At 35.6% G+C, this 24,410-nt stretch overlaps 1 protein-coding gene across 2 annotated transcripts in view; it reads left to right on the forward strand.

Moving 5' to 3' along the window:
* The window catches only part of GEFmeso (Guanine nucleotide exchange factor in mesoderm), a 289,315-nt gene that overhangs the window by 98,793 nt on the left and 166,112 nt on the right, over nt 1–24,410 (forward strand). The window contains exon 1 of one of the 2 annotated variants that reach the window (XM_069826661.1): nt 1,012–1,480. The exons of the other annotated variant lie outside the window; for it this stretch is intronic. The gene's annotated coding sequence lies outside the window, so the exon portion shown is untranslated. Of the gene's footprint in view, nt 1–1,011; nt 1,481–24,410 lie in introns of those variants that run through there. 2 annotated transcript variants of the gene reach the window in all.

Genomic DNA, 24,410 nt, shown 5'->3' on the forward strand with positions numbered 1-24,410 from the left:
AATAAAATAAAAGAGAGAGAACATGAAAAAGTTAAAAAGTTTATGAGTTATGAGGGAACGCTTCATCACTGCAAAAAAAATGCAAATCACTTATCATAGAGATTTGAAATTTTGTACATGTGTTATTATTAACGAGATACACAAGTTATGAAAGTTTTGTGAATTCAACTTCAAAAACATGTGAGTTAGTATTTTCAGTACAATGTCCTCTTAAGTAAACGCGCCAACTTGTACGTATTAGTAGCTTGAGCAGCGAATGCTGCATTTATTTTCTTGCATTGATTGCGATATACTGTATTCATTCATTAAAAATTCAAGTTATATAAGATTAAGCGTATACTAAGATGATTCTCATCACCAAGCGGCGACCTACGTTTAAATCACACAACCACCACCCACATTAACGTTCCACGCAATTACAGAGATTCTACGAATCCCCTACCATCTTCTTCTCCCACTATTTTCCTTTTCCTTGTCTTCGTTATCTACGTATTACATTCTTATCATCTTACCTTATCTACAGTACTTTAGATATTAAGAAATTGTTCTTTATAACCATTAATCGAATCCTGCATAATATTGCAATACATTCCTTTACATTTGTGTAATCTGAAATGGTAATAAAGCTAGATGGAATCGAGGTCGATGTTCTTGTCGATAACAAAAGTTGTTGTTTATCAAATTGCAATGCAACGGATTGCTGGCAATGTGTAAAAAATGGTGTTTCATGTCTGTAATCTAAATACCAGTGGCTGTATGGGATATTTTAGGACAGCCTGCTGCACCAGAGGCTACCGTAGTTCTACTTCGTGAGACAGAACCTGTCTTAAGGTAGTCTCTGGCTCCCGAGTGACGTAGGGAAAGTTATAAAACACTCGATCTGGCGTCACTTTGCCGCCACTTGTCTCTCCTTATGGAATGTTGTTGAAAGAAATGGCTTCGATAAAAAATGATATCTGAATGCATGGCTTTATAGCTGCTTGTGTTGTGTCGGCGGTCAGTTATCGCTTAGATGTTGTCTCGGCGGCAGGTGATGTCAGGTGTGATGACCGGTTCCATCACGATGACGTGCGACATGATAACTTCACTTGTCGATTAAGTTTATTGGCCACGCATTCCTTCGAGCTATTCTGATTAGTGTGCTATATGAACGATTCCTTCGATGTGGTTCTGTGGCAGTTTGTATATTCGATTGCAGTTTTCGTTGTATTGTGTTGACTTTGTCGGAAGTGTTGCATTACCTTGAGACTTAAATTGTGGCAATAATGTGTAATTTTGTGGTGTTTACTCTGTAACCTAATTTTGGCAAAAGCATTTTTTTCTGTATCTATAACTTAGTTACATAATTTCGTTAGTAGTTGTGTGTACAACAGTGACAGCGATTGTATTCGATGCGAAAGAAATTTATCAGTTTGCTGCTGTGAAAAATGGTAGCCGGATGAAGATTTGTAAGCAGAAAAATAAAAATATATAAATACAGGTGAGTGTGAAAATAAAATTGTCGTTATTTCTATTACTAATAGATTGTTACAATTAGTGTATGCATGCACAATTTATCTGTGAATATGTGTAAGATTAGTTTAGGCTTGTACAGTTTATCTGTGGTCAGTATTGTACTGCGAGTAGATGAGAGTTTTGTTCACAAAGACTATTTTTACTAACGACGTGCATATTGGCGTACGTCGTTAATTCTATGAAACTTACGTTGGGTAAGGTTGCCTAATTCCGTCACGTATTTAATAAAGCCTATATTTATGCCAAAATTGTACTAAAATTTTTCAAATAACATCTAAATGACGTTATTTGGACCTTTAGCTACAGTTTTTACAACATTCAGTGTCAACAGTTTCACAAGTTTGGTATATAATATATGATTCTTTATTGTTATACAGTGGCTCCTAAATCCATGACAGGAATTCAAATTCCGTGATAGTGGTTTCCTAATTCCATGAGTGATATCTAAATTCCGTGATACTAAAATAATCCTCATTAATTGCTCAGAAAACAAACGTGTATTTGGAAAAACACTTTAAAGTCGAGGTATATTGTTTTATATGGATTAAGCAAGAAATTACAACATAGAAATAGGGCCTAAGTGACAAATTTTTATAGAAAATACTTTGTAACTATAGAAATACATATTACATATTAATATATTATAAACAAAATAAACTGAAAGTTAAATTCAATACGAAATTAAATTTGAATATATTGAATTATAATACAATTATTTCTCATTATTTATATTCCTAACAACAGCAGTAATTAAGTTAAATATATGCCCTATTATTTTATTATAATTATAATTGATGTTTTCTATAACTTATTTCTATTAATATTTCCACGAACTACTTTCTTTCATAGACATTAATTTTCATAATTTAGCGTTGGCATCACTGATCGAGTGAGCCAGGAAGGAGAAATATGAAAATAAATTCGAAAATGGGAAAGCTCCTGTAGTATTGTTATTGTCTCACAATGTTTAAATAATCATACATATTGATTCAGCTGATTCAATCTCTAGTAATATATCATTTTTATAATGCTATATTAATTCTTACCTCAAATACGAGTATAAAATGTTTCTTCAGGAGCGGTCACAAGAGAAAGAAAAACTTACTGGTCAACCACCTTTCACTGAACAAAAGCTTCTGCAGTCGACTGCTTCTATTCAAAAGGCGGGTAGTCAATAGAATTGAAAAGAAGACATCTCCTGGCATCTGTTAGGTATATCAAAAACTTAACAGTCAGAGACCTCAACTCCATGGCAGTCAATTGAAATGTTATCACGGGATTAGGGATATCACGGATTTAGCCACCTTTGCTCTATATGGCAGTACACAACATAATTTTTCAGGAGGAAGAAGAAATTATTTAAAAATCAATTGGTCTACATAAGAATATGAAGTAATTCGGTAGAAAACATAATACAGTGAACATAAATGACATCATCGAGGATCAGTATAGGCCTTTTGATATTTAATTAATTTTTTTCTTCCTCCTGAAAAATTATTTTCTGTGCTACCACATAGGAGGTTTCATAAAATCAGCGACGATATGCCACCTGCGCCTCAGCGCCTTTGTTTATTTTTTTTTTCGATTATGATAAAGCCTGTTCTGAGGTTGGGGCGTCCCATTACATAGGATTCTGTTCTCCCCGTATGGTACAATGACATAAGTGTGGAAATAGGCTTGATGGATGAAGATGAATGATAATGACGGCGAAATGAGCCTGGGATCCTGCGCCTAAGTTACCCAGCATACTCGTATAGCCTACTCGTAAGGTGTAGCCTACATCGAATCTAGAAATGTCAGATTTCTTCAAAGTTTGGTAAATAATGTTTTTGCCTCATCTGGAAGCTCGTTTCTTCTAGTTTTAAAAAATATATAACCGTACCCATTATCTCAATAATTTCATAATTATTTGGACATTTACAATATAAGCGAACTATATTTTCTATACCTTACGCTATCTTCAGTGTTTGTTTTCTCCTATTTGACATTTTCCGACATTTATTATCCTTCCGAGATCAAAAAGTAGACTTCCAATTGGACAAAAGACTTCATTGAGGTACCAAATTAAAGCTTGAACACGTGGTTCTGTTGTAAACTAACATTATTATTTCCAATCATTATAATTAAAGATAATTTTATCCCAAAAATATACAAATATAAATTTTTTCTAAAGTGCTTATATAATGTGGCATATATTTTTAATGGTTCAAGATAAATAATTTTAGTATATGACATTCTCCATATGTGGGGGATCATTTTGACGAAACAGTTTTTACCCTGAATCAATTCCTAATGGAGTTAGGCCGGTCCAAAGTTTTAGTAACTTTTTCCAAAAAAAAAAAAAAAAATTCTTTAGGCCCCCAAATTCGATTTATAAGTTTGAATTATATAAATTGCTTAGTTCACTCCCAAGAATCATGTCACCAAAGCTTGAAAGATATTAAGGAAAAAATGTGGATTTTTATCCTAAGAGTCTATGTAGGCTGTATCTTAATGGGATGAGAAGAAAACCGTCGAAATCTCAACCAGGCAACTCGTCCCAGTCACGATTCGACCACGGGCCCGCCAGTTTTGCAGTGACACATACTTACCACTACTCCAAAACGGTGGATTCGTCCCACAGACATAAGCCGCCCTTAGAAGCTAGATCAGCATCGGAAACATGTACTATTCACAGACATTTGCTCCAGACTATTTTTACTATTACAGATCATAGATGAAATGAAGGGGAAAGTGGAGAGTGTTGGTGGAATGAAAGAGAAAAACCGAAGTACCCCGAAAACCCCTCTGAAACATCTGTTTGTCCACCACAAATTCCACACAGACCTGACAAGGGATCGAACTCTGGCCACCTGGATACAAGGCCACCGCGCTAGCAATTCAGGCTATTGTTTAATTAAAACTGAAAAGATATGAGATGAGAGAAATCTGCACCAAAATTCTACAAAAACAGTCAAAAATAATTCCTTTGCAATGGACACATCATTGTAAATTGAAATGAAATGAAAATGCATACTTTTTGGCAAAGAAAAGAACTACAATCCAAGCAAACATTTCATTGTGAGATTTCGTATTATTCAACAACAAGATAAATTATTATTTCATTGAAAACAAATCTTGGTAAAATGTTTAAATAATAAAAATTTTATTCTTATTTCTCCAAGAAGAACAGCAGTTGCTATCTTCAGACTTGTAACTGACATGAGAGTTTGGCAGCGTATCTTTTTAGAATTGGAATTCATACATCACCAAAATGTTTTCTCCGCAGAAAACAAGATTTAGCTATGAACTTGCAGAACTTACTAAACAGCAGAACTATCAGTATTTTTAAACAGCAATCTCGCTAGAGGTTTTGATTTATCTATCAAAACTCGAGTGGGATTTAATTGACTATTACACGATTAGAAGAAAATATATAAAGATTAGAAGAAATAGTGTACTATAATACAATAAAATATTAATTGATTTCTATGTACTAAACTGTCTTGAAAATGTATTATTGTACCATCTCATCATTAAAAATATTCCTCTAGATGGCAGTAGTGTGTTATTATCTGCTGTTGTGCCAACTATACAATCTTTTATGGACGATTACTAGTCAAGAATGCTTTGTTAATTCAGTTTCATTTTTATTAAAACAGTTGCATTCCACTTCAATTATCAGTATGTATTAAACAATCTCCGATACGTGACTATTCATTATCTCATACAGCGGAAGCTATAATTTAACTTAAATAATATAAATAAGATAAATTATAGAAAAGTTTTAATTAAGGACGATAAAATAAACATGAATCATTTTAAAAGGTGCAATTATTGCAAATACAGTGTTAGCGAACAAAGAAAAAAAGAGGTGATAAAAATTGTAGGATAAGCAGCCATGATTAGTTGAAACACGTCGTTCCGTACCGTTTTATTGGTCAAAAGTAGTATGACATAGTAAAAGTTTAATGGATAAAAATGTTGATAATATCACAGACGTTTACTGGCATATGAGGAAAAAATGGAGAAAATTCAAGGTTCTGATCATTTGATTGATTATTAATAAGATGGAATTAATTATTTATCATTCCTATAGTATGCGGTGATTTTGATCAAAATGTCTGTAATAGCGGTTAATGTACTCATAAATTATATTGCTAAACTGCATTCGGAAACTCCTAGTGAAAATACGTTCATTAACCATTGCAATGGCCTGTAATTCGTATTTCATTGAAATGATTGGCAACCGAGAGAATGGCCTCTCTTCACGATGCAGAATTAACTTCAAGGTTGTCCAATTAGCTGCAATGCGGACACCAATAAAACTTTCTTGAAAGACATGCTTCTATGTCCTGGCGCTTCTGTGTGTAATCGCACGGATATAAATCATGTTTTCTGCTATAGGAGATGGTACCATTCTCAGCTCCACTGGCAAGATGCTCGCAGACTGGGCATTGTACTCAAGGACACAAGCCAAAAACGTTGGCGCCAGCAATACCTTCCCTTTTGTTGTGTTTTGCGGGATGTATTTTATATGATGTAATCTTTGCCAACCACTGATTTAGATTGACCTATAATTGATTTTGTGTAATTTCGTACATAAAACTAAGAGAATTGTCACAAACACACTTCGATTTGTTTGGAGCAACCGAGTAAGAAGTAATTTATAAGAAAAATGAGTAGATGAGATGTTTCGACATACATAGGTAGGATAAAAAGTAATGGCAACACTGCTGTCACGTGACGATGGTGCGTTCGAGAGCTGCCAGCTGTGTGGTCATGAACAAGGACTGTTAGATGAGTTAGTGCAGCCAGCGGCGACAGTACTCCATCAATCTACTGCAGTGTGTAGAACGTTCACTTTCATAGGGATAGTGCGAGCGCCCTAAGACCATCCTTACAAAAATAGAGCAACGTTCCTGGATCAAAATTGAAATGGCACGAGGTCATAGTGCACCGGTAGATTGTCTGAACTTTCTTTTATTTTCTCATTCATCCTCCTCTCGTTTTTTTACATATCGTCGTCTAAGAATGAAGACCTAGTATCTCACGAAAACCAAACTTTACAGGAGGAACAAAAAATTGTCTGTAGACTTAATTTTTATATTTTTTAAACATAATTGATCAATGGTTATTAATGGAGAAAAATTCGCTTTGGCGCCAGGGCTCGAACCCGAGTCCCCAGTTCTACGCACTGGGCGCTCTAACCACTGAACTACGCCTAGGCTCAATCCAAAGCACCGGATCGAATCCTTCTCTTTTAGTATTTTCCCTTAGTAGCCTTACTCCATGTTCGACATATATATTGACACATACAGTATATTAAGTCAACTGTCATCGTCATCAGACAAGGAACGCACTCATTTGAGTGACTTGGTGGCCGGGAGCGCCCAGTGCATAGAATTGGAGACCCGGTTTCGATCCCTGGCGCCAGAGTGAATTTTTCTCCATTAATAACCAATGGTAACCATAAGAGATAATTCTGTAGGACCAAAAAATTAATCTTTACGTAGATAATTGACCAAATTATCTTCTGAAACAGAAACATATTTTGTTTTTACACTTTTTACGGATGAGTTACGAGATTATCTTCTGATGAAGCCAAAAAAGCAATCTGTGAAAAAAATTGAGATACGATGTTTTCATTCTTAGTCGACGATATTACCTCTTTGACTTCGTATCAACTCTTCTCTATTAGTCTCAGTATTTTAATCGATATAGCCTATCGTTAATTTGTGTTCCTCTTGGATATCGTTACTTGTAGAACACCGTTCGGTTAATAATGCATCGTGTCTGGGCTAGAGGTATCAAGATATAGTAATTGTTCACCATTTATTAACAGAAGGATATTTTATTATTATAAAGGGGTTCACAACCAGAGTGGACCAAGTCCATCTGGAATAGTTCTGAGATATTGAGTCTTAAAGTTCCTGGCTCACGCTTAGCAACCTTCACCTTCCATAGGAAATGCTGCCCTCTGTGGAGTAACAAATGAGTTATGGACTTTGTTTGTTATGGCAATGAATAAATCTATGTTTTCTTCATCCGAGATTGTATTAATCCACAATTGATCACTGGTGGACTTGGTCCACTCTGGTTGTGAACCTCTCATATGTTTGGCAAAGGATGCAGAAACTCTCCAAGATTTAATTTTTACAACAACAATGCTAGAAATGTATACAATAAAGCAAGAAAATTGAAGAAAACAAAAAGATACGATTTATCATTGCGATTTAAGCAGTTCAGAGCAGAAGTGGTGTAAGTCAAAAATGGGTAATGAGGGTTAAAGTAAACATTCTGTAAAATACAGCGCAAAGTAGCAATTAATATTCAATTTATTTAAACTATTAGTAGTCAGTGGATAAGACGAAGGACATAGTAATTGCTACTTTGCGCTGTATTTTATAGAAATTTTACTTTAAGCCTCATTACCCAATTTCAACTTACACCACTTCTGCTTTGAACGGCTCATTTATGTCACTAATTGCTAACAGTCAACATTAATTATTCTAATTGAACGTAAAATGTGGACAACACATCAAAAGGTGAAGTGTGTGCTTTGGCTTGCTGAATTTAAATCTGTTATCAGAGTTCGATGTCGATTTCGTCTAGAATTCAATGTGGATCCAGCTATGTCGAAATCAATTTTGCAGTGGGATAGAAATCTTAGAGAGACAGGATCGTTGATTCCACAAACAGGAAAATATCCCAAGAAAAAAATAACCGAAGAAACAGTTGATCGTATATGAACTGCATTCAACCGGAGCCCAAGGAAGTCCATTAGGCAGGCCAGTCATCAGTTACAAATTCCCAAATCAACTGTTCATGACGTTCATCATAAACGACTGAAACTACTTGCATACAAGTTCCAGCTTCTTCACCGCATTCAGCCGAACGATAAGATTAAGACAAAATTTTGCGATAAATCCTACTATGCATTGATGAAAACCCTTCATATCTTGAGGAAGTGATATTCAGTGATGAAGCTCAAACTCTGTGGTAAAGTTAACCGCCATAACTGCCGCATATGGGGGCCCGAGAACCTTCGTGCTGAAGTGAAACACCAAAGAGACACAGAAAAAATTCCTATGTTTGGATGGGGTTAATGCACAATGCAATAAATTGGTGCATTCTTCTTGGAGAAAACCGTGATGATTATGTTGACTGTTGGCAATTCTTGACATAAATTGCAATGATATATCGTATATTTTTTGTTTTCAATTTGCTTGCTTTGTTGTATAGATTTCTAGCATTGTTGTTATAAAATAAAATCTTGGATAGTTTCTGAATCCTGTGCCAAACATATAATAATAAAATATCCTTCTGTTAATAAATGGTGAACAATTATTTCTTGATACCTCTAACCCGGACACGGTGTATTGTAACTCGACCTGTTCTCACGACAGAGACTTTCAGGGCTTCCAAATTCGTTACGAAGAGCTGAGAAGAGTAACTGCGGGCTTGGATTTTCAACTAATATGCGTCAAGGCATGCACTACAGGCTGCGCCACTGTTTTTGGCGTATGAAACAAGTAATGGGAACATTAAGTGCGAGTATCTTACCTTTGTTGCAGTAAGATTGACAACTGTGATTGACAAATGGCTGGTGTGTCGTGTATGGTACCATTCTCAGCTCCACTGGCAAGATGCTCGCAGACTGGGCATTGTACTCAAGGACACAAGCCAAAACGTTGGCGCCAGCAATACCTTCCCTTTTGTTGTGTTTTGCGGGATGTATTTTATATGATGTAATCTTTGCCAACCACTGATTTAGATTGACCTATAATTGATTTTGTGTAATTTCGTACATAAAACTAAGAGAATTGTCACAAACACACTTCGATTTGTTTGGAGCAACCGAGTAAGAAGTAATTTATAAGAAAAATGAGTAGATGAGATGTTTCGACGTACATAGGTAGGATAAAAAGTAATGGCAACACTGCTGTCACGTGACGATGGTGCGTTCGAGAGCTGCCAGCTGTGTGGTCATGAACAAGGACTGTTAGATGAGTTAGTGCAGCCAGCGGCGACAGTACTCCATCAATCTACTGCAGTGTGTAGAATGTTCACTTTCATAGGGATAGTGCGAGCGCCCTAAGACCATCCTTACAAAACTAGAGCAACGTTCCTGGATCAAAATTGAAATGACACGAGGTCATAGTGCACAAGAATGTTTTCAGGGACTGCGTGAAGCACGTGGCAATGCAGCGTTACCATATCGCACAGTTGCACGATGGGTTAAAGCGTTCCGGGAAGGCCTTATTGCACCGGTACCAAAGGGAAGGTGACGACTTTCTTGGACGAATCGTCGCTATGGACGAAACCTGGACTCGCTTGTATGAACCAAACTTGAAACGCCAATCAAATGAATGGAAGCATCCCGGTTCTCCTCGTCCAAAGAAAGTGCGCCCTACACAAAGTGCTGTGAAGGAGATGTTCATTGTGGCGTATGACATTGATGGGGTAATACTGCACCACGCTGTACCTCCAAGGCAGACGGAAAACGCGGACTACTGGAACATCCACCGTACTCACCCGATATGATCCATGCGATTACGATCTTTTCACCAAAGTAAAAGAACCACTGCGAGGGACCCGGTACAATACCAGAAATGAACTTATCCGTGCTTTAGGGCGGTCAATACGGAACATCAACAAAGATGGACGCGCTGATGGTGTACGACGCCTTCCACCACATTTGGCCAAAGGTAATAAATAAGGGGGGCGTCTATATAAAAGGTACGTAAATGTTGTACCCCTGTGAATAAAGCCATGTCAGAAATATCGAACTGTTGCCATTACTTTTTATCCAACCCATGTATTTTCGTGGTCGCAGTTCCACTATAATAATGAATTGCAAGCAGTCCACTTGTAGAAAGTAACAACTTTTCATCAAATTAAGGGTTAGCAGTGATTGTAACGAAAGTGGTAGTATAACATCCTTGTCCAAGAGTCTCCTTCGGAATATTGAGCATAAAATGAATGGTCTTTGTTACATTGCGCTATTATCCTACGGACTTGAGATGAAACCAGAACGAAGAAATAATCTCAATTACGTCTCCTGCTGTGGACACCGGAACACAGCTCCGGGCAGTGTTGGAGAAATCGGAACGCAGCTCGCCGCCATTGCAGCTGCGAAGTAACTCCATCTTTCGTCCGACTTCAATTTCCATTGACTATTACACTTTTACTACGTCATACTACTTTTGACCAATAAAACCGTACGAAAGGACGTCTTTCAACCAATCATGGCTGCTTATCGCACAATTTTTATCGCTTCCTTAGCGTTTGTTTAATTTTATCACTTCCCTAGCATTTGTTTGTTTTTATCACTACCCTAGCATTTGTGTCTTTGTTTGCCAACATTTCAAACTGCAAATTCTTTACGGTACTGTAAAACATGCTTTGCGATCGTAATTTGTTTCCCGCATAGATAGTCGACTGAAAATGGGGGCTCCGTTCAGACATTTTGGTGAAGGTAACATCAGTGAAATAGAATTTTAGTAAGTCAATTAATACCTATTTTATTGTATTAGAGTACTTTATTTCTTCTAGTCTTTATATAATTTCTCCTGTTTTTATCACCTTCCTACCATTTGTTTCTTTGTTTGCCAACATTTCAAACTGCAAATTCTTTACGGTAGTATAAAACATGCTTCGCGATCGTCATTTGTTTACAGCATAGACAGTCAACTAAAAATGGCGTCTGCGTTCAAACGTTTTGGTGAAGCTAACATTAGTGAAATAGAATTTCAGTAAGTGAATTAATATTTTATTGTATTAGAGTACTTTATTTCTTCTAATCTTTATATACTTTCTTCTAATCGTATAATAGTCAATTAAATCCCACTCCAGTTTTAATTTCCTCTAGATAAATCAAAACCTCTAGTGAGATTACTGTTGATAAATTACTGAAGTCGAGACGCTGTTATTCCCGGCGTGACTCCTCCTCTTTGTTTACGTCTTAGGGAGTGAAGGCTCTATAAAGTCTAGGTAGATAGTATCGTTCGTAATTTTTTTCTTTCGTTGCCGAGCTACCAGACGAGGAATCTACTTGCCGCACCGTTAAACATTATCATGTCGTAGCTCCTATGATAAACGTACTGTAATTCAGCAAATAATTGAGCGGCAAATAACGTTCTTGTGTGCTTTCTGCGAACGGCAACGAAAGAGCCAAAATAGCGAGTGATTGTATTAGGGCTAAGTATTTATCGAGCCTTAGGAAATGCATAACGTCATCATCAGCGAATCACAAGACGCACACGTTAAATGTAGCCGACCTGCAACGTGATTGGCTGCCGGAAATAAGAGCGACTGGACTATAGTTTTCATGATTCGTGGAAGCTGAGCTGTTTTCCGACAGTTGCTCAAGGTACCTAGTACAAAATTCTACAGTAATACTCAATACTGGGGTCTACTTTCCTTAACCGAGATATGAAGGATGTGAGCCTTATGTTCACTCACCGTAATCTTTACTCTTAAGATTTACATTATAGGTTACGTCCTCTTACTGCACACTCCGCTCCCCGACTTACTAGCAACTGTAAAAAAATTGACCTATATCTGTACGCGTGAACGAAGTTCATTCGAGCAAGAGTGGGATATTGTTCCTTATTCTCCCTATAACATATGACTAGGGCTATGATTTTGATGTAATTGCATCTTTTTTCTAGTAAGCCAGAAACGTAGCTGTTTTAGTATTTATAATATGGGATAAACTGAGTGTTTTAAAACACATTTGTTAGGACATTTTTTTTTGCACTTTTTGCCTGTTTCAACTCATAAGAGCATCTTTTGTTTTATTTGGACATTTTTTAGGCATTTTAATTTAATTTTGGCCATAAATCCCGATTGTTAATATAAAATAATGTTTATTTCCTTTGATATTTTGTCTACATATTTGTCCATTAATACCCATTATTTTTTTACTTGGTTATTTCACGACGCTGTATCAACTACGAGGTTATTTAGCGTCTATGGAATTAGTGATAGCGATATGATATTTGGCGAGATGAGGCCGAGGATTCGCCATAGATTACCTGACATTTTTCTTACGGTTGGGAAAAATCTCTGAAAAAACCCAACCAGATCATCAGCCTAAGCGGGAATCGAACCTGCGACCGAACGCAACTCCGGATCGGCAGGCAAGCGCCTTAACCGACCAAGGTGTGCTGGTGGCTAATACCCATTACTTTGTATAATATTTCAATCGTTTTTCTACACAAATATTGCCATTTTAACGTAGTACACTCCAACCACCCCTTCAATATAGACCCCTCTATACCTGCTAATTCTGGATAAAAGTGGCCTTGTGGTGGACTACACGGAAACTACATCAGATAAAATAATTAATTGAACTATACCACTTAGAAAAAATTGTGTAAAATTAAATGAACTTAAATGTTGGTACTAGAATTTAATTCAATTACTAGTCTAAATATGAAGTAGTACAAAACCTCTTTCCCTTCTAAGCCAATTATGTAAGAACAATTTTTAAGGCATTTTTAAGGGAATCTTTTTAAGATTTTTAGGTCATAAATGCATTGTTTTTAGGACATTTTTTCATGATTTATAGGTGATGAAAATCCTAGCCCTAATAATGACCGAAGTCTTCTAAACCTGAGGCAGGCGATCGAAAAAACAAGAGCTCCACTGTCATGAAGAGAAATTCTAGCTTCTTTTGCAATTTTCTATACTGTGCATAGCCCGAGTACACAAGCAGGAGCTGGCATCTTCCAACATTGATAGCAGATGAGCACATGTTGCATTTAGTGTTATCTCTAATCACATATATCAGATTGGCCATTCCCATGTTATGAAATGGCAACATATCAAAAGAGAACAACAACCAGGATCGCCACTGTCGAAAATGAATTTTTTGTTAACGACCACTAGATGGAAGTACAGTTGCAAGCTAATGTCACAGTCTAGTAAATACAGTCACGAAGCTCAATACGTAGTAAATATGCATCCATAGATAGTTGCTAACCACTAGGATCGCTGATATCGCCTCATTACAGACAATGCGAAATAGTACCTGCACAGTCTATTGTTCCTAGCACCCTCACAACTGAAGCTTCGTGACTGTATATAATAGACTGTGCTAATATTCCATTCAATTCCATCAGAGTTATAACGTGAAATCTTTTGCAGTCGCTGGATGGCAGTATAGTGTAATTGATAAAAGTGATTGTCTTGAAAGTGCATTAGGCTGACCAATCTGTTATATGAGATCAGGAGCGCTATGTTACTCAGTTTGAAAGTATTGTTACACCTATACACAATTTCTCGTGCGTATTTGTGTGATTTTATACGTTTGATATCTTCTGTTGGAATATTTTTAATGTAGGTACGTGAACATTACCTCGAAATAAAAACGTATAAAAATCTAAAACAAAATGCAGTGTTTATTAGTTATTATGAAGAATTAATTTGTTGAATTGTTTAATGGTATGAAACATAAAAATAGAAATAGGGTCATGGTCAATGGCTAAGTAAGTCTTTCCTACCGCAACATTCACCCGAATAAATATACCTTTCCGACTTACGTTGTAATATCAGCTTCAGTGAGTAAGTTGGTCGCCATATACTATACATGGAGTTTGATCGATATTTTTTGAATAAAACATGGTTATATTAGAGAACTGATGTCTAAGTGCTAAAAAACAGGGATTTAGGATTTTCTAAAATATAATTTAGGACTTTTAGGAGTTTAACAATTAATAATTTTAATTTTAGTAAATGTTCCATTTTAGGTGGAATTTATGTAGGCTACAAGGAACCAGTGCTGACAATGACTGCTACTGAACTGAAGACTCAAATTTTATCAGTGAAAGTTTGATTGCTGATTGGTCAGTTTCATTTCGCATAACGGATATATAGTGAGACGAAAACTAATTTGTAAGCTCTCGCCTAACGTGAACAAACTACCGACCTATTTTATACTAGAATGGAAATTTCCAAACGAACTTCGGTTCCAGGAAATGAGGTAAAATCTTCCTCTCTCCCCTTCTAAGACCAGTATGGAACGAACTTGCCAGATCAATCTTTATTTGCAAGAAAATTATTTTACATTTTAAATAGTATTTCTTTTGGGGGAAGGGGATGTAATAGGAGTAGTGCGGAGAGCTCCTGAGTAGAGATAAAGGCGAGCGGTATGTAAAGGAATACAGTACAGCTTAATTGTACTAGAAACATACCGCTCTTCCGCACACATGACATCCGGTCGCTCCGAAGGCAAGCGAGTGACTAACTCAAACACCCCTTGGCGTAACTAAATGGACTCGCCTGACCCAGGCGCACATCTCCGGCGACATCTCTCAGGACTAAATAATCGTACTTTATCGGCATTTTTATTTTAAATATACGAAAAATACTGAAAGGCGCTTTTCAGGAACAAACATAGTTTTTAGTAATTTATAGGAGTTTATTGTTAATTTAGGCGTTTAAGGTCCTGCAGAATTTTAATAGGGAGATCCTGTGTACATGAAACATAGAGATATCTTGTAATAACATACGTCTAGAACGTAACAAACAAAATAGGTACGGAACCGACCAAACACTTCACTTCCTTGAAGGTGGAAGCGGCAAGGTATTAGCTTTGGATCACTGGATGTTTCTACATTCTTCACATGATGAAAAGATTTCAAATTTGTTTGGCAATGACATTGCTTTAAATCTGGTTTATTAGAGAACTATTTGTCACAATGTGGCAATAAAATTGCTTTCTGAAAGTAGTAATGCGATAAATGGCGCCTTGCATAATAATTAGCATGCAGTTATCGCTTAGATAGTGAGTCTTATAATATGAAGAATCTGGTGCCGCCTACATCGTTAACTTCAAAGGTCACTGCCGAGTTGTTATAGTAAAGAATAAGATAAGCCAATATGCCGTTGACCTTAGGGTCAAGTGGAAGGACGTGTGTACAGTGTATAGAGATGGATGGCTGATTGGGAGAAAAGCGGAACATAGTAACATTGTCAGCCATAGTGTAAATAACATATCAAATGCACATGTAAGTTTTAATTTATGAATAAACATGACAACATAGGTTACACATTGCTGCAAATGAGATCAAGTTCAATTCATTGGTGTTGTTTATTTTAAAAAGTTATCGGTTTCCCCATGACCATTTGGAGCTTCCCCCCCCCCCCTTTGTTAATTTTAGATTCGTTGAACTATCAGTAAAGAAGGAAAAGACAGTGCTGAAGATCACCAAAAAGTACCGGTACCACCTGGTGAAGGATGTGATAGTGATAATTTTTAGCATTCTTTGCACCTGAAAATAATATTTTCACATGTCATCCCTCATCTTCCGTCTATTAATAACCCTCATGTTCTGTACGAGTCTAATACGGAAATATGCACGTGGCGTATAAATGCAATTGATGAAAATTACATTAAATTAAACGATTCAAAATTCCAGCTTGAGTGTCTTCTGTTGCGTTCATTATTTTTTTCTTTAACAGCCATAAAAATTAATGTAAGACTAGCTATGAAATCACTTGCCAGATTTTGGGGGTAGTAAATTAGTGTTTAAAACATCATCTGAATGAGTGCGAAGAATCTTTTCGTTGTACTTACTTGGTGCCAATGTTATTCTCTTTGCACATTATTTTTTCCGGTTCACTTTCAGAAACAATTTATTCGAGTTCCTGCCATACCGGTAAAGTATCATAAATTTGCCGCCAAATAACGTCCAATGCCATACCTGTCATATCGATAGATACTCTTAACAGCAGTTCATAAATTTCCCGCCATTTGGCATAACAATTTCAAGTAATATATATGTAAATAAATTATGAGATGTATTTATGTTGAAGCTGTCTAAAAACGGTGTAAGACACACATGATTTTGAAAGGAAATAGCTTATTGTAAATATCTGATGTAGAATAATTGAGGACCTAACATTTCAAATGTGCCAAGTGCCAAAAACAACTTTTTGAGATATTGATGAAAAACACACTGCGAAATGTATGTTGAGATACCTACAACACCGTCTTTTGGCGCACGAATGAGTACTTTATTCGTGCACAGTTTCCAATTTTCACGAGTTAGCGATATAAATATAATTTCATACTAGTGGTATAGGCCAGCCAAGTTCCGATTACCGACGGCAGGAGTCCGAACTAACTGAGCTCATAGATTTCAACACAATTGTAGCGATGGCAGCGACCTTATTTCCAATCGGTAATAAGCAGGGAACGGATTTATATGGACTAAACATATATGAAATATGTAAATATATATGTAGTTATTTTTACCAAAATATGGAATTAAATATGGATTTTTACCAAAATATGGAATTAAATATGGACTTAAAATTATAAAAAAATGACTATGTACGTTAAATATTGGTACATTTTAATCAAACTAAACAAAAAATATAATGGACGTACCTTATCTTCCAATGTAGTTTCAACAAAACACAATTTTTATTGTCTGTTACCATAACAATAGGTTACAAACATTTCTTTCAAGTGCTGAAAAGTGAATCTTCTTCTATTGTCTCTGAGGATAGATTTATACTGACTAAAAGAGCGTTCGACGTCACAAGAAGTAACTGGTACATAATTCAATTTCACAATGTCTGCTGGGGATAAGTCCAAGTTAATCTTCACTGTTGATTCACCACTCATCACAGCAACAACCTTTTGTAGTTCTTCATATCCAGGGTTTTTTAAAGTACAGTGTCCACCTTAGCTCTTACTGCATCTGCAACTTTACCTCTACCACGATTCAGTTGTTCCACAGTACTATTTATAATTTCAAAACTTTCAGATAGTGAAAGGTGCCTATTTTGGAGACTTTTGAGCGTTTTTATGATGCATGAAAATGTATGCTGAATGTGAGCTAAGTCATTCTTCACACTTATGTCACAGGTAACTGTTTTCGCAGTATCAATTGAGACTGCATCTTCAGAGTCCAATGCAAGGAGAACATTGTTAATAGAGTCTATATGTTCGGCATAATATTCAACTGCTTCTAGCCATGTACCCCATCTAGTTAAAATTGGCTTTGGTGGCAATGGAATTTCAGGGTACATTTCTTTCAACACGTTAACTCTACTGGGAGCTTTGAGAAATACTTTTTTCACTGGTGAAATCAACAAATCTACTTTAGGGAAATTGTCTCTGACCACTTCTGCCACACGATGAAATGCATGCGCCACACAAGTAAAATGAGTCAATTTAGGATATACAACAGATAATGCTTGTCCAGCTTTGACCATATAAGGGGCAGCATCGCTAATAAAGAATAACACATTATCGTACATAATACCCTTTGGCCACAGGATACCCATAGCTTCGTTGAACAGTTTAACTATAGTTTTGTTATTGCACTTTTCTAGAACATCACAATGTAAAAGAATTCGTTCAGAATATTGTTCACTTAACAAACCGATAACTACATTACCAACAAGTCTACCTTCTTTGTCGGGAGTCTCATCAATGGAAACCCAAATTGAACTATCTTTAATTTCATCTCTTATCTTCTGTATTGTCTCATCGTAGATGGATGGAGCATACGTCTTCCTAAGTGTTGACTCATCCGGGATTGTATGTTGAGTATATTTTTCAAGGAATTCCCTGAAGACCTTATTCTTTAGTTTGTAGAGAGGAATATCAGCAGAGATGAGAGAACGGCACAGGTCGATGTTAAACTCAGATCTTACATTCGATGTTGTTGGTTGTGTTAAAAACAATTGTCTCTGCTTGGAATTTAGTTGTTTGTTGGCCTGATGTTTACTAGTTGTAATGTGTTGTTGCACCAGGAACTTTTGTGTAGATGATACTGCACACTGACACAAATTACAAAATAATATTTTATTGTCAGTTGATAAACCATCTTCTTTAAATTCTGAAATGTAACTTGTTAGTTTTGATTTTAAATTGACTGAATGACGTACTTTTGGCATATTTACCGTCTTTATAGTATGATTTACAAAACTGAACCTATGTGTACTCTGACTGGCATTTAACTGTTGAGCTGCACAACTGAAGTCTGTTAAAAATTTTAAATTAAATTAATACAGTTTTGTAACTTACTTTCCCATTGTTGATAGGACTGCTAATTTTCAAATAACTCTGATGTTAAAGGGATTACTGAACATGTGTTTAAATCTCTATTGTTGAAATGTATTTTTAAAAGTTAATGGAATTTTGTTTTGTTTTATTGTTAAACCTAATATAATATGGACTGTTTTATATGAAATATGGAAAATATATGGAAATTAACGAAAATATGTACTAAACTCTAAAATATGGAAAAATATGGAAAATAAAAGTAGGATTTTTCAACCCTACACATTGTGAAACATAAAGATAATGCAAAATATAAATTATATTAGCTTTATAAGTAAATATGTATTTACATATAAATCCTTTCCCTGGTAATAAGTTTTGGTGGGCCTATACTACCATCTTTCGGGTGTTGCGTAATCTGCTTCCAAATAAATACGCTATGATCATTATCTAATAGATAACTAGCGTTAACTGCATATTGGCAAACCGGATACTGTCAAGTTATGACGTCACTGGACAAGTCCATGTAATAGGAAAGGATAAACTGAAAATAGCAGATTTTATTATTTATATGTAAGGAGTTGTTATTTAGAAAACAATTAACAATTTGTACTGTACTAGTTCTAATGATCGAATACCATGTTTTAATAATTCTGACAAATACATTTCTTCATTGAATGATGCTGTACTCTGTAATGAATTACTGAATCCAGTACTTTCTCATAGTTCGTCTTCAGTTTCTAACAACTTACTGAAATCAGTCTGAATGAACGATAAGATATATTTGCTGCAAACTCTTGCAAATATAACTATTCATTTTTCATCATTTCCATTGCTGCTTCTCTTTTAAAAAGTATAATATTGTAACTAAACATAGTTTATAAGCATAGTAAAAGAGCGTAAGTAGGGTGTGTCCCGTCGAAGAATTTAAAATTGAGTTTTCTAATTCTTGCGTTCAGTTTTTTCGGTTAACGATATTTTTGACGTTAGTGACAAGAACTGTTTTAAAGAAATGTAGTTCTAATCCCAATTCGAGATGGAATTCTCTAAAGTTTCGGACTCTGGTCCCGATGGTTTTCATAGGTGACACGGACCTGTATCTCAGGAAGCTGTACTTCGCAGAGCAGCGATTAGCGATAAACTTTCAGTTTTCGGTTTTTGTTCCTGCAGAATTATTATCTAAGACCTTCCTTCTTCAGTGGGATGGCGAACAGTGTTGCCATATTGTGGGAAAATTTCCCACAGACGAGGGGAAAATAAGAAAAAGTTTTGACTTGTGGAGAAAAGGGAGAAAAAAAGAAAAAAAACGTGTGGAAATGTAGACGCGAATAAAATAATGCTGCAATAGATAAACTGAGAAAAATTGCAGAATAGGCGACGAGGTTCTCGGCAAAGTTGTACATAATGCGATCCACTTTTCAAGCTAAAGGATTGCACTGCTGTTCATTCAAGGTCACCAACACCCATCTCAGGCTTAAGGATTCAGATATTTTGTATTAGGTTTGGTGAGTGATAATATTTTTATTTACATACAGTAGTTATAAGCTTGTTATAACAGGACGGTCTCGCGACAGGAATAACTTGGCTGTTAGGTCAAACTGCGCATGCTCGAACTTCTCATGCAGTGCCAACGTGATCTTTAGGTGGATTTATTTCCGCATGCACATTCCAGATCAAATCAATAAGTTCCCTTCGTGCTCCGGTTACACATCTTTCATAGACGAAGGTTAGGTTTGGTTAGTTTAGGTTTGTATTAACCAAGTCCGTGCATGCGCAGTTTGATCTCACAGCCAAGTTCTTACTGTCGTGAACCGCACATGTAATTACTATGTGTTTTTATAACCATTATACAGAGCTTTCATTTCAAAATTTCCCAGTATAAATAACAAATTATGTAAATTGAATTCAATTTAAACAAAAAACACGTCAATTTAAATATTGAGGGGGAAATTTGAAACCAGGCTTAATTGCATTTTAGATTTCACCCTCCACCCCAACCATTCCCACTTTAAAATTTCAAATAGCACCCCTATATTTTTATACTTAAATATGAAAGAAGATTAAACTGTTTATACACCTCATTCATTTGTTTTCGCATCTTTTGTTTTCTATCGTCGCCTGAAAACGTGTATTTTTCTTATTATCAGTTGATTGTAGGATGATAATACAGCTTATTTTGTGTAATTCCCTAAATTTAATCAATAAGATGATTTATGTTCTTAAAGGGTATACACCATTTTAAAATAATTTAAACACAAACACAACTATTACATAAAATGCGCGATAAGTTTTTGTAGCTTTATTCTCTTCAGCTCTAATTAACAATATCAACAACCCAGGTTGCCAGGCGACGAAAGAAAACAAAAGCTGCGAAAACAAATGAATGAGTGAGGTGTATAAACAATTGAATGCTCTTGCATATTTAAGTATAAAAATATTGGAGTGCCATTTGAAATTTCAAAGTGGGGATGGTTGGGGTGGAGGGTGAAATCTAAAATGCAATTAAGCCTGGTGTCAGATTTCCCCTCTGTATCTAAATTGACATATTTAGGTTGTGGGAAAAATCTCAGTTATGTGGGAAATTTTATGCTTCTTTGTGGGGAAATCTGGCAACACTGGTGGCGAATAGCAGCATTTGGACAAGTGGCTTGGTGCCGTGCTCAGAGATTTTCCATCAGTTCCCAGACATCTTGCAAAGGCGGGAAATCGCGCGTACTTTCAAGAATATTTTCGCTCTAACTTTTCCATCTTGTCATTGTTATTGCGTTAGTTTTTAATCGTGTTTAGATTTCAAGCGATCAAGACTATATTGTGAGAATGTTAATTCTAAATACATATCTCAAATGTTTAGAGGAATTCCTTAATAAAAGTATTACGTAAATATAAATCTTGCCAGATCTTTCGCGTGGGAAAATACTGGCAAGTCTTCAGAATCGCGTGATTATTACGGATTCAAACGATCGTCTGCGCCCGCGGCACGAGAAGATGCCTTCACTAATTCTCTCACTCCCTAATGAGGACGGACTTTGGACCCCACTGGGGACAAGTGTTCCACATATGACATTGAAAAATAATAATAATTGTTTTATGTGAATCGGAGGTAATTACAGACCTCTTGTGCATTTCTTAATATTTTGATCTTAGAATGGCTCATCGGCATTGATAATGAGATTCTATGGAATTTTGGGCGTTAGCTTTGAGGTATAGGGCTACATGTTATAGGGAAATATGCGGAAGGAATATCTGTCACTGAAGAGCTCATTTCAGTACACGTGTATAAAAGTAGAATCCTTATTTGAGCGAGAGAAGCAAGATAATGTTAAGTTTACCTCCAAGTTATTATGTTTGTTTGCTAGTTCACAGTATTTTGTAAATTCTAATTCATTCATTCAGGTAACCCGAAAATTTAAATTATAAAATAATAAATTTTAAGTTATAAATAAATATATAAATACCCTGAGTATATAGGCTACTGTAACTTATACAGAGTGAACCGTAAGTAATGTCATTAATTTCAGAGGGTTATTCTTTCAGGTATTTCAAACAAAAAACTTTAATATAATTTTATTCGCTTTTGCTTCCTTTTCGAGATAAAAATTGTTGTTTTTTTTTTTGTGAAATATTTCATAGCGTGTTTTGGGAAATCCATTGATTTAATTCCCAATATGCTCAGTTAATTTAAGAGAGCAGTGTCTTCTTATTATTATGGCTAAGAATTGCATGCCGTTACATTGCGCTTCATGCGCCTCTGACTAGGTACGGTACGTAATTGAAGGGTACACGGGAAAACCGATCAAGGTCCATCAAAAATCGAAATTGAGTTCATAATGCTATCTTATAGTGGAAAGGAAGTACTATAATGTGGTCTAGCTAGTAATAAGAAATCATCGTTCTTGACATTCCACTACGTCAATTTCTATTAAATACACACATAACAAAGTATTAAGTGCTTAAACTTTAAAATTCGTTTTTCTCGAAACTTTCTAAAATGGACCTTGATCGTTATTCCCGTGTACCCTTCAATTGCTTGGGGTGGCGGATTTCAGTGTGTTGTTCAGCAGTGAACTTCAGTTGATCGGTTACATTACGACCGAATACTGCTATTCGTAACAGGCAACATTCAACGTCTTGAAGAATAATAGCAAGATGCCGAGCACGAAATTTGTGACTTAATTTCAAATGATGAAATTTGTAATAACGATAGAGATTTTGAGATAAGAGAGAAGAATCCAAAAAGGACGGTTGCCCTTGAAAAAGGGATACCGAGCGGTAACAGCACCTAAATTAATTGTAGATCAACAATATTCTGTTTTTAATTTTAATTTATTTTTATTTTATTTTATTTTTATTTATTTTAGGGGGGGGGGCAACTATCCTCGACAGGATTAATTTATTTTTTATATATAGAACTGTACAGATGGTTATTTACAATTAACAAGGAATGTCTTAAAACATTAATGGCTATATCTTGAAGTTCCAAAAGATCAATATGGAAACGATGAAAGAAACTGATACAAAATCTTGAGATAGTGCCCCTTGCATCAAAGAGCAAGTCAATTATTTCAAATATTCCCTCTTTGTTTCTGCAGAAGTGGAACGAAGTTTCTCTAGATATAAGGCTGTTTATTCTAGCAACAGGAAATCATTCTCCTTTGAAAATTTCAAAATGTAGTTTGTTAATCACTGCAACAATGTATGAAATTAAGAAGTTATATAAAACAAAAACGTAATACACTATCATATTAACATAGTGAAATAATAAGGCTGATCTTGTCAATGTCATATTAGATGTATTTTCTACAGGCATAAAATAGCATGTAGTCAATGATATTGTGACGAACCGAATAGTTGGAATACTAAATAGGAAAAAATGTAGCAACAAGATGAAAAGATACTGGATAAACATTATGGATATTAAGCTCTATGTAAAATTTGTAACAATTCAAAATGAGGAAATTTATAATAATGATACAGATTTTGAGGCAGATAATGCTTGTGTAAAATATTTCAAATATGTCCTCATTGTTTCTGCAGAAGTGGAACTAAGTTTTTCTAGATATAAGGCTGTGTTTTTAGCAACAGGCAATCATTCTCCTTCGAAAATTTGTTTTGTTATTCACTGCAACAATATATGAAATGAACAATTATGTAAAACAAAAGCATAATAAACCATCATATTAACGTAGTTAAATAATAAGGCTGATACTTGTCAATGTTATATTAGGAGTATTTTCTGCAGACGGAAAATAAAGTCTTTAAACTAGTACAATTTTTCTTCAATAAAGCAAATGATGTCTTTAAATTTTTCTTTAGCAAAAAGTTGTGTTTCGAAGTCAGAGGAGTGGCTTTCAACCACCCAAATGCTGAGGACTAACTTCCCGTGATGATAAGCATGAGTTGAAACGAACGAAAGACACTGCGTTAACTCACCCCAACTCTGAGACGTACTCAAAGTTAGAGGCGCACGAAGCGCGCTGGTAGTATAGCGGCATAGCCTATATTTCTCAGGCCTAGTTATTATAATAAATGATAGAAAGAATTTTCGTTTTGTCCTTTGAATGTGCAGAAATTTGATCAGAACAAATGTAACACTGCCAAATTCCTTCGCAGAATGGGAAGTTACATTGAAAATTGAATTTTATTTTTATAATAGTCTGCAAGTTACAAACACCTGTGAATACCCACGCTATTTCAGTCGTGGTTGCGTTACTTTTCTCAACGATTGCACAAATCATAACATTGCTTCACTCCAGGATAGTAACATGGCTGTATCCAGCAGGGAGAACGGAGACGACTATGATCATATTCTTGATTGTATCGTCACCTTTAAAAATTAACGTCCAGAATTTTGTGAATTTAAATCGACATGGTAAATTCACTGATCAGG

This window comes from Periplaneta americana, chromosome 5, assembly GCF_040183065.1.
Source record: "Periplaneta americana isolate PAMFEO1 chromosome 5, P.americana_PAMFEO1_priV1, whole genome shotgun sequence".
In the NCBI taxonomy this organism is placed as follows: domain Eukaryota; kingdom Metazoa; phylum Arthropoda; class Insecta; order Blattodea; family Blattidae; genus Periplaneta; species Periplaneta americana.